General features: G+C 42.9%; 1 long non-coding RNA gene across 2 annotated transcripts in view; it reads right to left on the bottom strand.

Moving 5' to 3' along the window:
* Positions 1-4,747: 4,747 nt before the first annotated feature.
* LOC120932604 overlaps positions 4,748-9,278 on the bottom strand; it is an 88,354-nt gene continuing 83,823 nt past the window's right edge. For both annotated transcript variants that reach the window (XR_005748019.1, XR_005748020.1), the window contains exon 5: positions 4,748-7,388. This is a non-coding gene — a long non-coding RNA (uncharacterized LOC120932604). The remainder of the gene's footprint in view (positions 7,389-9,278) is intronic.

Raw genomic sequence — 9,278 nt, 5'->3', positions numbered from 1 at the left:
CTTTAAACAGAAGGTGAAGGAGCGCAAGATCTCTAACAACCATCAGCTCCATGATGTCATCATGGAGGAGTGGAAGAGGACTCCAGGGGCAACCTGTGATGCTCTGGTCGGCTGATATATGCGGATTGGGATCACCCAGATAGGTATTTTCTTCCTCCTAGAAGATTTTCTCTTCTTTATCCTATGGAGGAAAAATTCACTAAGAAGTGGAGTTTGCCAGTATGTAGACGCTGCTATCTCTTCTGTGAATAGGGGTCTAACTTGTCCCGTGGACAATGTCCCGTTTTTTAAGGATCCAGCCTACAAGAAGCTGGAATCTTTGCTTAAAGCCTCATTTTCTGTGGCTGGTGCAGCAGCGCAGCCTGCAGTAGCAGCAATAGGCATTTGCCAATCCCTAAAAGACCAACTTAAGCAGGTTATTAAAGGTGTCCCTGCTCAAGGGGAAGTGGCCCTTGAGTTAGCTGAGCTACCTAGGGCCTTATGTTTTGCGGTTGACACTCTTAAAGATTCTATTCATCAGGTGTCAGGCCTTGCTCTCTTATCAGTGCATATGCGTAAAATTCTCTGGTTGAAGCATTGGTCAGCTGAATTGCCATTCAAAAAACTCTTGCCAGGTTTTTCCTTTCATGGGGAACGGTTGTTCAGGTGAGATTTGGATAAATATATCCCAAAAAAATTCAGATGGTAAGAGTGCCCTTTTACAAGTTAAAAGAAGGAGTATGCGTCCTTCATTTAAACATTCTTCTTCCCAGGTACCAGGTGCAACAGCCTCCATGCAGTCACGATAACCTCCGCCATCAGGTTCAAGAGGTAAGCCTCAAGGCCAAGCACAAGGCCAGAAGAAGCCTTGGAGGAAGAAGCCTGCATAACATAGTCCCAAGGCCTCCTTATGAAGGGGCGTCCCCACTCGATTGAGTGGGGGGAAGGCTTCTACAGTTTTCAGGGGCTTGGCAGGAAGAGATCACACATTTGTTGGCAGACAATTTTAAAGCATGCTATCCCACATTTGTCCACAGAAAATCCGACAACAATTGTCAGATAGAGCATACAAACGGTCGGATTTTCCAACAATAGCCTGCCATTACACAATTCCCATTGGATAATCCGATCGTGTGTACGAGGCTATAATGGTTTAAGGTACACACATTGTAGGATATAAAGAGATAGCACACAGTCACTATATTTCCCTTTTCTATTTATTTTTAGTTTGTACATTTTTATTGGATATCACATATTTATTATTAGGCAGCACCACTAATACCTCCATCACCTATCAGATTTGGCTTTTTGTTTCTCCACTTTACTTTTGTGTCATACAAATACAAACAAAATAAATAAACATGAGAATGCCTAAACATTTGTAACTGCAACAATTTTCTGGGCGAAGTGGTGCATTATCTGAAATGCAGAGGTGCCAATATTTTTGTCGATGACTGTATATCTATATATATATATATATATATATATATATATTAGCACTATTAGTCCCATTTTAGATGCACCTGGCAGTCTCTAACCATCTTGTGTAGTACACATGTAGTCTGACTATATCTTGTAGTATGCCTACAGTCTCCCAACTATTTTTTGTTCAATGCCCACAACTTTTGACCATCTTCTGTAGCATGCCCACAACCTCTGAGGCCCCATACACACGACCGAACATGTCCGCTAAAACTGGTCCGCGGACATGTTCGGTCGTGTGTACGGCCTATCGGACCGTTTTCCAGTGGACATTTGTCCAGCCGACCGTTTTCCAGCGGACAAAAATTTCTTAGCATGCTAAGAAACATGTCCGCTGGAAACCTGTCCGTCGGACATGTTCGGTCGTCTGTACAGACTCACTGGACATGTCCGCTCGGCCGAAAGCCCTCGCATGCGTCGAAGTGATTCGACGCAAGCGTGGAAGCATTGACCTTCCAGGGCCGCACACGTCGCCGCGTGATCGTCGCCGTGACGGTGCGGCCACGTCACCGCGTATCGTATCCGCGCAGATTTCTGTTTGATGGTGTGTACAACCATCAGACAGAAATCCGTCAGCGGACATGTCCGATGAAAACGGTCCGGCGGACCGTTTTCATCGGACAGTATGTCTGTGTGTACGAGGCCTGACAGTTTTCTGTAGCATTTAGTACACTGATTAATATGTGAGGCCCTTTGCTTATGTGGGATGAATACCACTGTAAATGGCTTCCTTCTTCTTAGTGACAAGTTCACTTTAGGAGGCTTCTGACCAAACTGGCAGTAAAAAGTGTAACCATGTGATGTGGGACTGTGGTAGGGATGTTGCCAATAAGCTCCTTTGGTATGGCAATTAAATACTGTGGCAGTTGGGGGGAAAGGGATATATTGTCCCAGGGCTCTGGGATGGTGTATGCGCCTACTAAGGCCCCGTACACACGTCCGAGGAACTCAACGGGCAAAACACATCGTTTTGCCCGTCGAGTTCCTTGTGAGGATCTCCGCGAGCCGAAATTTCCCATTGAACAACGAGGAAATAGAGAACATCGTCGGCTTCCTCGGCCGAAAGTGTACACACGGCCGGGTTTCTCGGCAGAATACGGCTCCGACCGAGTTTCTGGCTGAATTCTGCCGAGAAACTCGGTCGTTTGTACGGGGCCTAAGTCATGTCATTGCTTTTATTGGGTCACTAAGGCCCCCCAAATATATTTTTTTTAGGCAATGTGTACTTGGTCCCCTGTTGTCCCGCCCCTTTTTTTTCTTCTCATGTATCCTTCTTATTATACTTTGCTATATATAACTGCAAAAATTATAAATAAACACCTTTCAAAAAAAAAAAAAAAAAATACTGTGGTAGTCCTAGGTAAGTAGGGACATTAAAAAAAACATAATAAAGAAAAAAATATTTTTTTTTCGTTTCCAATAAAAGTGTTCTACACTATATATACCGTATAAGCACAACATGTTAACATAGACAAACAATTTAATGACTGTAATAAATGCTTTTTAATATGTGATTTTATTAATACAGTAGGTTAATTATATATACATTATTATAACATTACATTAATACCCTACAGCATGTTTTATAAAAATCGAAATAAAAAATAAAAACAGAAAAAAAGCAGAAATCACATAGCTGAAGCATAAATATATACTGTAGATATAAAACACATGACAAAGACTTAACCAACATACTTTATACTTTTAAGGTAAAAAAATGCATGCATTAAACAATAAGTGCACCTTTAAACAAGGAGGGATCTGGGGATTGTTCACATCCCAATGCCACAAGTCCTTTGTCTACTGGTCGCATCTGCACAAGCCTTTTAGATTGATTTATTACAGCTATTTTTATAGTGGTGACAATTTATGCAGCATTTTATTAATATTGTGCATTTTCATTAGTTGCTTATAATCTACTGTCCCTACCTCATATGCATACATACATACACATATTAGGCCTCGTACACAGGACCGGACATGTCCGCTCAAACTGGTCCGCGGATCAGTTTCAGGGGACAGATCCGATCGTGTGTACAGGCTAGCGGACAGATATCCAGCGGACAAATGTTTCTTAGCATGCTAAGAAACATGTCCGCTGGAAAGCTGTCCGGCGGACATTAGTACACCTAACCAGCGGACAGATATCTCCCGCATGCGTGGAAGTATTTTACTTCCTGGTTTGGTGACGTGGCGGCGTCAACGTCACCGCCACGTCACCACGCTGTCTGTCCGCAGGGATTTCGGTTTGATGGTGTGTACAGCCATCAGACCGAAATCTCAGATCGGACATGTCCGATGAAAACGGTCCGCGGACCGTTTTCATCGGACATGTCTGATGGTGTGTACGAGGCCTTAGGCCAATTTAGACAAGAGACAATTAACCTGCCAGCATGTGTTTGCAGTGTGGGAGTACCAAGATGAAACCCAAGGAATCACAGGAAGAATATGTAAACTTCAAGCAGGTAGTGTCCGGGTTGGGATATCCTAGTACTGCAAGGCAGACGTGTTAGTCACTAAGCCAAAGCCATGCATGAAGCATAGGTTAGGAGCATTAGAAGACCCTGGACTAGCAATTCTTCTGCATTGATTCTCCACTAAAGATGTACCTTTTCTCAGCATAATCTTGGATACTAGTCTGCATTATCCATTTTCATTTTAGTGAGTAAATTTATACCTACAAATGACAAGCATTTTTTTCTGCAAAATTAACCTTTATGGTATGGGTTCTTAACTATGGATATCCATTCCCCTTGGTGGTATTGTGGAACCAAATAATAGAGGTATGGGACTGATCTGATTCGTTAGAAACATTTTACAATATTCCTTGCATTTTTATTAATTTGAAATATAATTAAAGGGGAGTTCCAGCCTTTTAGTGTTTATTAAAAGTCAGCAGCTACAAAAAGTATAGCTGCTGACTTTTAATAAACAGACACTTGCCTGCTCCACGGTCCAGTGACGCGGCCACCCGGAGCTCCGCTCCTCCCCCCCCCCCTCTCCGGCCGGCACCTCCATTCATAATGTGGGCACCCGGCCTTTCGGCTTCACGGCCGGGCACTCACTGCGCATGCGCGAGTCGCACTGCGCTCTATGAAAGGACAGGCGATCTTCTGGGACCAGTCACGTGTTCATGGAGATCGTCTGAAGGGAGGGGCAGCCTAAGGCAAGAAGAGAAGTTGCAGAGGCAGTCCCTAGGCGGAAGGAGGAAGTGGGACAGGAAGTCCCACTCCTACCGAAGCCCCCACTCCCCCCACCCAAAAAAAATTACATGCCAAATGTGGCACCTAAGGGGATGAGCAGTGCTTAAAGCGGAAGTTCCACTTTTGGGTGGAACTCCGCTTTAAGCAAATCAACTTAGTGTGTCAAGAAGTAACATTGGCAGTAACTGTATCTCAGATTCCCTGTTTTGATTGCATGAAAAAGGCAGCAAAGTTCTCACTAGTTGTAACTAGTATCTTGCACATTAGTGACTGGTGATGATGATGATTTGGAGATTATTTGCCTGGATACAAGAGTACATATAAATCTAAATAGTGAATAAAGAAAAATACAAATCGTGTAAAATATGAATTAAAGCAGACCATCACCCATTAAATAGCTTTATTTTTTCTTTGCCTCCTTCCAGAAATGCCTAATCTTTCCTTATATTTTGTAAAGATTTTAACCCTTAGTGCTGCAGTTCAGCACTTCCCACTATCTTGTCTAGGTGGGAATAAAGTAAGACCCCCATCACTGCCTCCTAGGATGTCCACTTCACACATCCCAGGAGGCAGTTTTACTGATAGGCGCATGCACGCTACGGGAATGTGTATGTTTGGCAAATGTAAACTGAACTTGTGATGAATATGAATTTAGGACAAGAGCAGTACACATGTCTAAAACAAATGCTGGATTATACATAAATAGGTGTATACAACGTAATATCTGCAAAAAATACTTTTGTTTCCAAGCAACTCTTTCAGCTATTTAGCTGTCTCTGTTCTGCAAGAGGGAGATAATAGCATTTCCAACTACCTGATGCATCCATCGCACAGGGATACTTTCAGAATTTCTGGAATATGTCCTTGTGAATAGGGTTAATTCTTTCCCATATACGGACAATGTTTCTGAGACTAGCATTTAAAATGGACCTGTACCCAAAAGTGAAGATTTGTCTTGTTATACGAACAACTAAAAAGTGTGCCCATGAAAAATTTACTTTTTATACTCAATTCTTTCTTAAAAGTAGCAGCACACATCCTGGTGAGGGTGCCTATGTCCTGCTATGCCCACAGCTTTATGGCTGTATATCTGCCGTGTGAGATCTAAGGCACTGCTGCCTCTGACTGCTGGTATCAGAAGATTTGGAGTGAGATCTGGTGATGTTACTGCTGTGCTGCTCATTGTTCTGCTTGCTGGAGGTTCTGACATGAGGAAGCAAAGCTCTGCTTGTACCCAAAGGAGCACCTCCACATAGAGACAGTGCAAAATGAGCCATGTAAAGTACGTAATCAAAGCTGTCTTTAACGTGGCGCAAAAGCCAATAGCGAGGGGCCCAAAGCAGCTGAGCCACCCCTTAAGTCCACGCTGCGCCACTGCCCACAAATGATTGATAAGTTGATTTGGCCATCACTCAGGTGATGAGGGCAGAATTGAATGTTAGGGGCTCTGGTGATTAGTTGGGTGTTATGTCTGCAGCCTGTACAGTGATTGGCCAGCTTGGTAAACCTTGTGTGAGGAAAGCACCTATCAGTCCCAGGCACATTCCCACTGACCCCTCTTCCTCACCATGTCCAAAAAGCTGCAGACCATTGGCCCACTGAGGAACTTCTTTGCCTAAAGGTTCGGCGGAGGTGTGCCTGGTGTTTGCCTGACATCCTGTGGACACTAGTTGGGTGGGGGGGGGGATGCAGAGGTCTGTGGAAGGAGGGGAGGGGGTTCCTGTGTAATGCAAGCGGTAGTATGAAGGTGGGGGTCCTATTTAATGATGGGGATAGTATAGGGGAGGGGGTCCTGGGTAATGATAGGGGTAGTAATGGTGGAGGGGGTCCTATGTAATAATGGGGGTAGTATGGGGGAGGAGGTCTTGTTTAATGTTGGGGTAGTATGGGAGAGGGGTCCTATGTAAAGATAGGGGTAGTATGGGGGAGGAGTCCTGTGTAATATGAGAGTGAAATTGAATGGAGGGGGGGGCAAGAAAATGTTTGCCCAGGGTCCAATTAATATTAAAGATGGCCTTGTGAGTAATGGGAAAGGATCAGATGCAGGGAGACCACACAAAAAAACAAATGAATACTCCTCTGCTTGCACATCTTCCAGAGTTCAGTTCCTATTTAACATGGAAAAAAAAGACCACATATCACACATATGGATCCATGGCAGCCTGAGGTTGTGTACAAGAGCATGCTCTAACCACACTGGCCAAGTTGTCACTGACAGCTTTCGGTCACATCTTTTAATCAGGAGCCAGTAGGAGGGGCTACCTATTATATGACTATTGTGAGAGACAATCACAGAAGTTACATGATTGAGAAGGTGCACCACCTAAAAAAAAGTGGACAAAATGTCAGCAAATAATGATGGCAAATGCACTTTTTAAATACATTAATCGAGAAATAGGGGATGAATCCTCATGAAATCCAACATTCAAACACTTGACGACAAAACATTGTATGTCTTTAGGCCCCACTGTGGTATAAATACTTCATCATGGTGTTAATGCAAATTTTTGTGTTCCAACAGTAATTGGTCAGTGAGCAACAGACAACATACAGTATAATCTACAACAGGAGCACATATACTGTGCGTGCATGTGCGTGCGATAGAGAATGAATATAGAATTGGTACATTGGTCAGAATGTTTGTTCTATCTGGAAAAAGGAAAATATATAATATCGTGCCATAATATACCCAGAGTCAAATTTGAAGCATCAGTTGGTTACTTCCTAAAAAGAAAGATACAAAGATTAGTCTAGATCCTATACAAGAGAGTATAATGTCATAGCATTCCAATTTGGGGTTATGTACACAGGCATTGCAGTCAAAAGCTGCCTTTTATATTATAACACACAATTCTATATTTCACATACTATAGACCTCATCTGGAATATGCAGTTCAGTTTCGGGCACCAGTTCTTAAAAGGGATATCTGGGAACTGGAAAAAGTGCAGAAAAGGGCAACCAAACTGATAGGAGGCATGGAGGAGCACAGCTATTAGGGGAGATTAGAGGAACTGAATTCATTCACTCTTGAGAAAAGGAGATTAAAGGGGGATATGATCAACATATACAAATACATAAGGGGTCCATATAGTGACCTTGGTGTTGAGTTATTTCATTTAAGGTCGACAAGGGGGCACACTTTACATCTAGAGGAAAAGAGATTTTTTCTCCAAATACAGAAAGGTTTCTTCACAGTAAGGCTGCATTCACACCTGAGCGTATCGTTTTCAGGTGTTTTTTTAGGGTGTTTTTTTAGGGCGTTTTTTCAGGCGTTTTTGCAGCGTTTTTGTACAGTCGTTTTCAAGGTTAAAAGGTCACCAATGTAAAAGCAGTTAAATGCCTGTAATCTGCCAAAATAGAAGCTCATGTACTTTTTTGAGCTTCGGGCATTTTTCTTCAGGCTAGAGAACGCTCAGATGTGAACAGGTGCCATTGAAATGAATAGGATTTTGCTTGTGGAACTTTTGAGATGAGCGTTTTTTTTACCTGAAAATGCCCGGGTGTGAATGCAGCTTAAAGCGGTGGTTCCCCTAAAAATAAACTTTTAACATTGCTTTTCCCAAATTAATTACGATTAGAATCGGCTGGTTTTATTTAAAAAAAAACGTCCGTACATACCGTTTGCTATATTCGTTCCCACCGCCACTTCCGGGTACGATGCTGGCGGTGGGCGTTCCTAATTGATGGACAGGCATCCGACCGACACATACATCGCGTCACGAGATGCCGAAAAAAGCCGAACGTCGGTGCCGTATAGAGCCGCACCGACGTTCGGCTTCTTTCGGCATCTCGTGACGCGATGTATGCGTCGGTCGGATGCCTGTCCATCAATTAGGAACGCCCACCGCCAGCATCGTACCCGGAAGTGGCGGTGGGAACGAATATAGCAAGCGGTATGTACGGACGTTTTTTTTTTTTAAATAAAACCAGCCGATTCTAATCGTAATTAATGTGGGAAAAGCAATGTTAAAAGTTTATTTTTAGGGGAACCACCGCTTTAAGAGCTGTGAAAATGTGGAATAGACTCCCTCCAGAGGTAGTTCTGGCCAGCTCAGTGGATTGCTTTAAAAAAGGCCTGGATTCTTTCCTAAATGTACATAATACAGTCCTGATCAATCCTGATTTTTTTAATGTGACACTGGAAAAAAAGTTAACAAAAATAAATATTAATCGTTAATAATATATAAAACAGCAGGAATATGATAGTTGAAGAATGAAGGGGAAGAAGGAGTTAATTAGGGATGGTTATGGTAAACTAAGGGTTAACAAGGGGTTAAATAGACATCCATTTGAGCTGCAGATGAATAAAACAGAGTAGACACAAAAGCCACATTGTGACTTTGTATCTCTCAAGGTCCAAGAACTGCCGGAAAGTGGTGGTGGAAGTGCAGCAGAGGGGCAGAAGGACTGCATGTGCTACACATGCCCAGTACACTTTGATGATGTTTTTTGTGTAGCACATCAGTTTCCTCAACTAGTTAATTGCTTGTATACATGTGTTGCGTACCTGATTTTGACATGTGTTTGAAACATGCATCAAATGCAGGTCAGCAGTTTTCCATTTACCTCAATGTTACATTGTGGAGGACAATTTGTGGCGACAAGGCTACATT

This window comes from Rana temporaria, chromosome 3 (genome assembly GCF_905171775.1).
Source record: "Rana temporaria chromosome 3, aRanTem1.1, whole genome shotgun sequence".
In the NCBI taxonomy this organism is placed as follows: domain Eukaryota; kingdom Metazoa; phylum Chordata; class Amphibia; order Anura; family Ranidae; genus Rana; species Rana temporaria.
The sequence above is the reverse complement of the archived record's forward strand: the minus strand, read 5'-3'. Positions and strand labels throughout refer to the sequence as shown.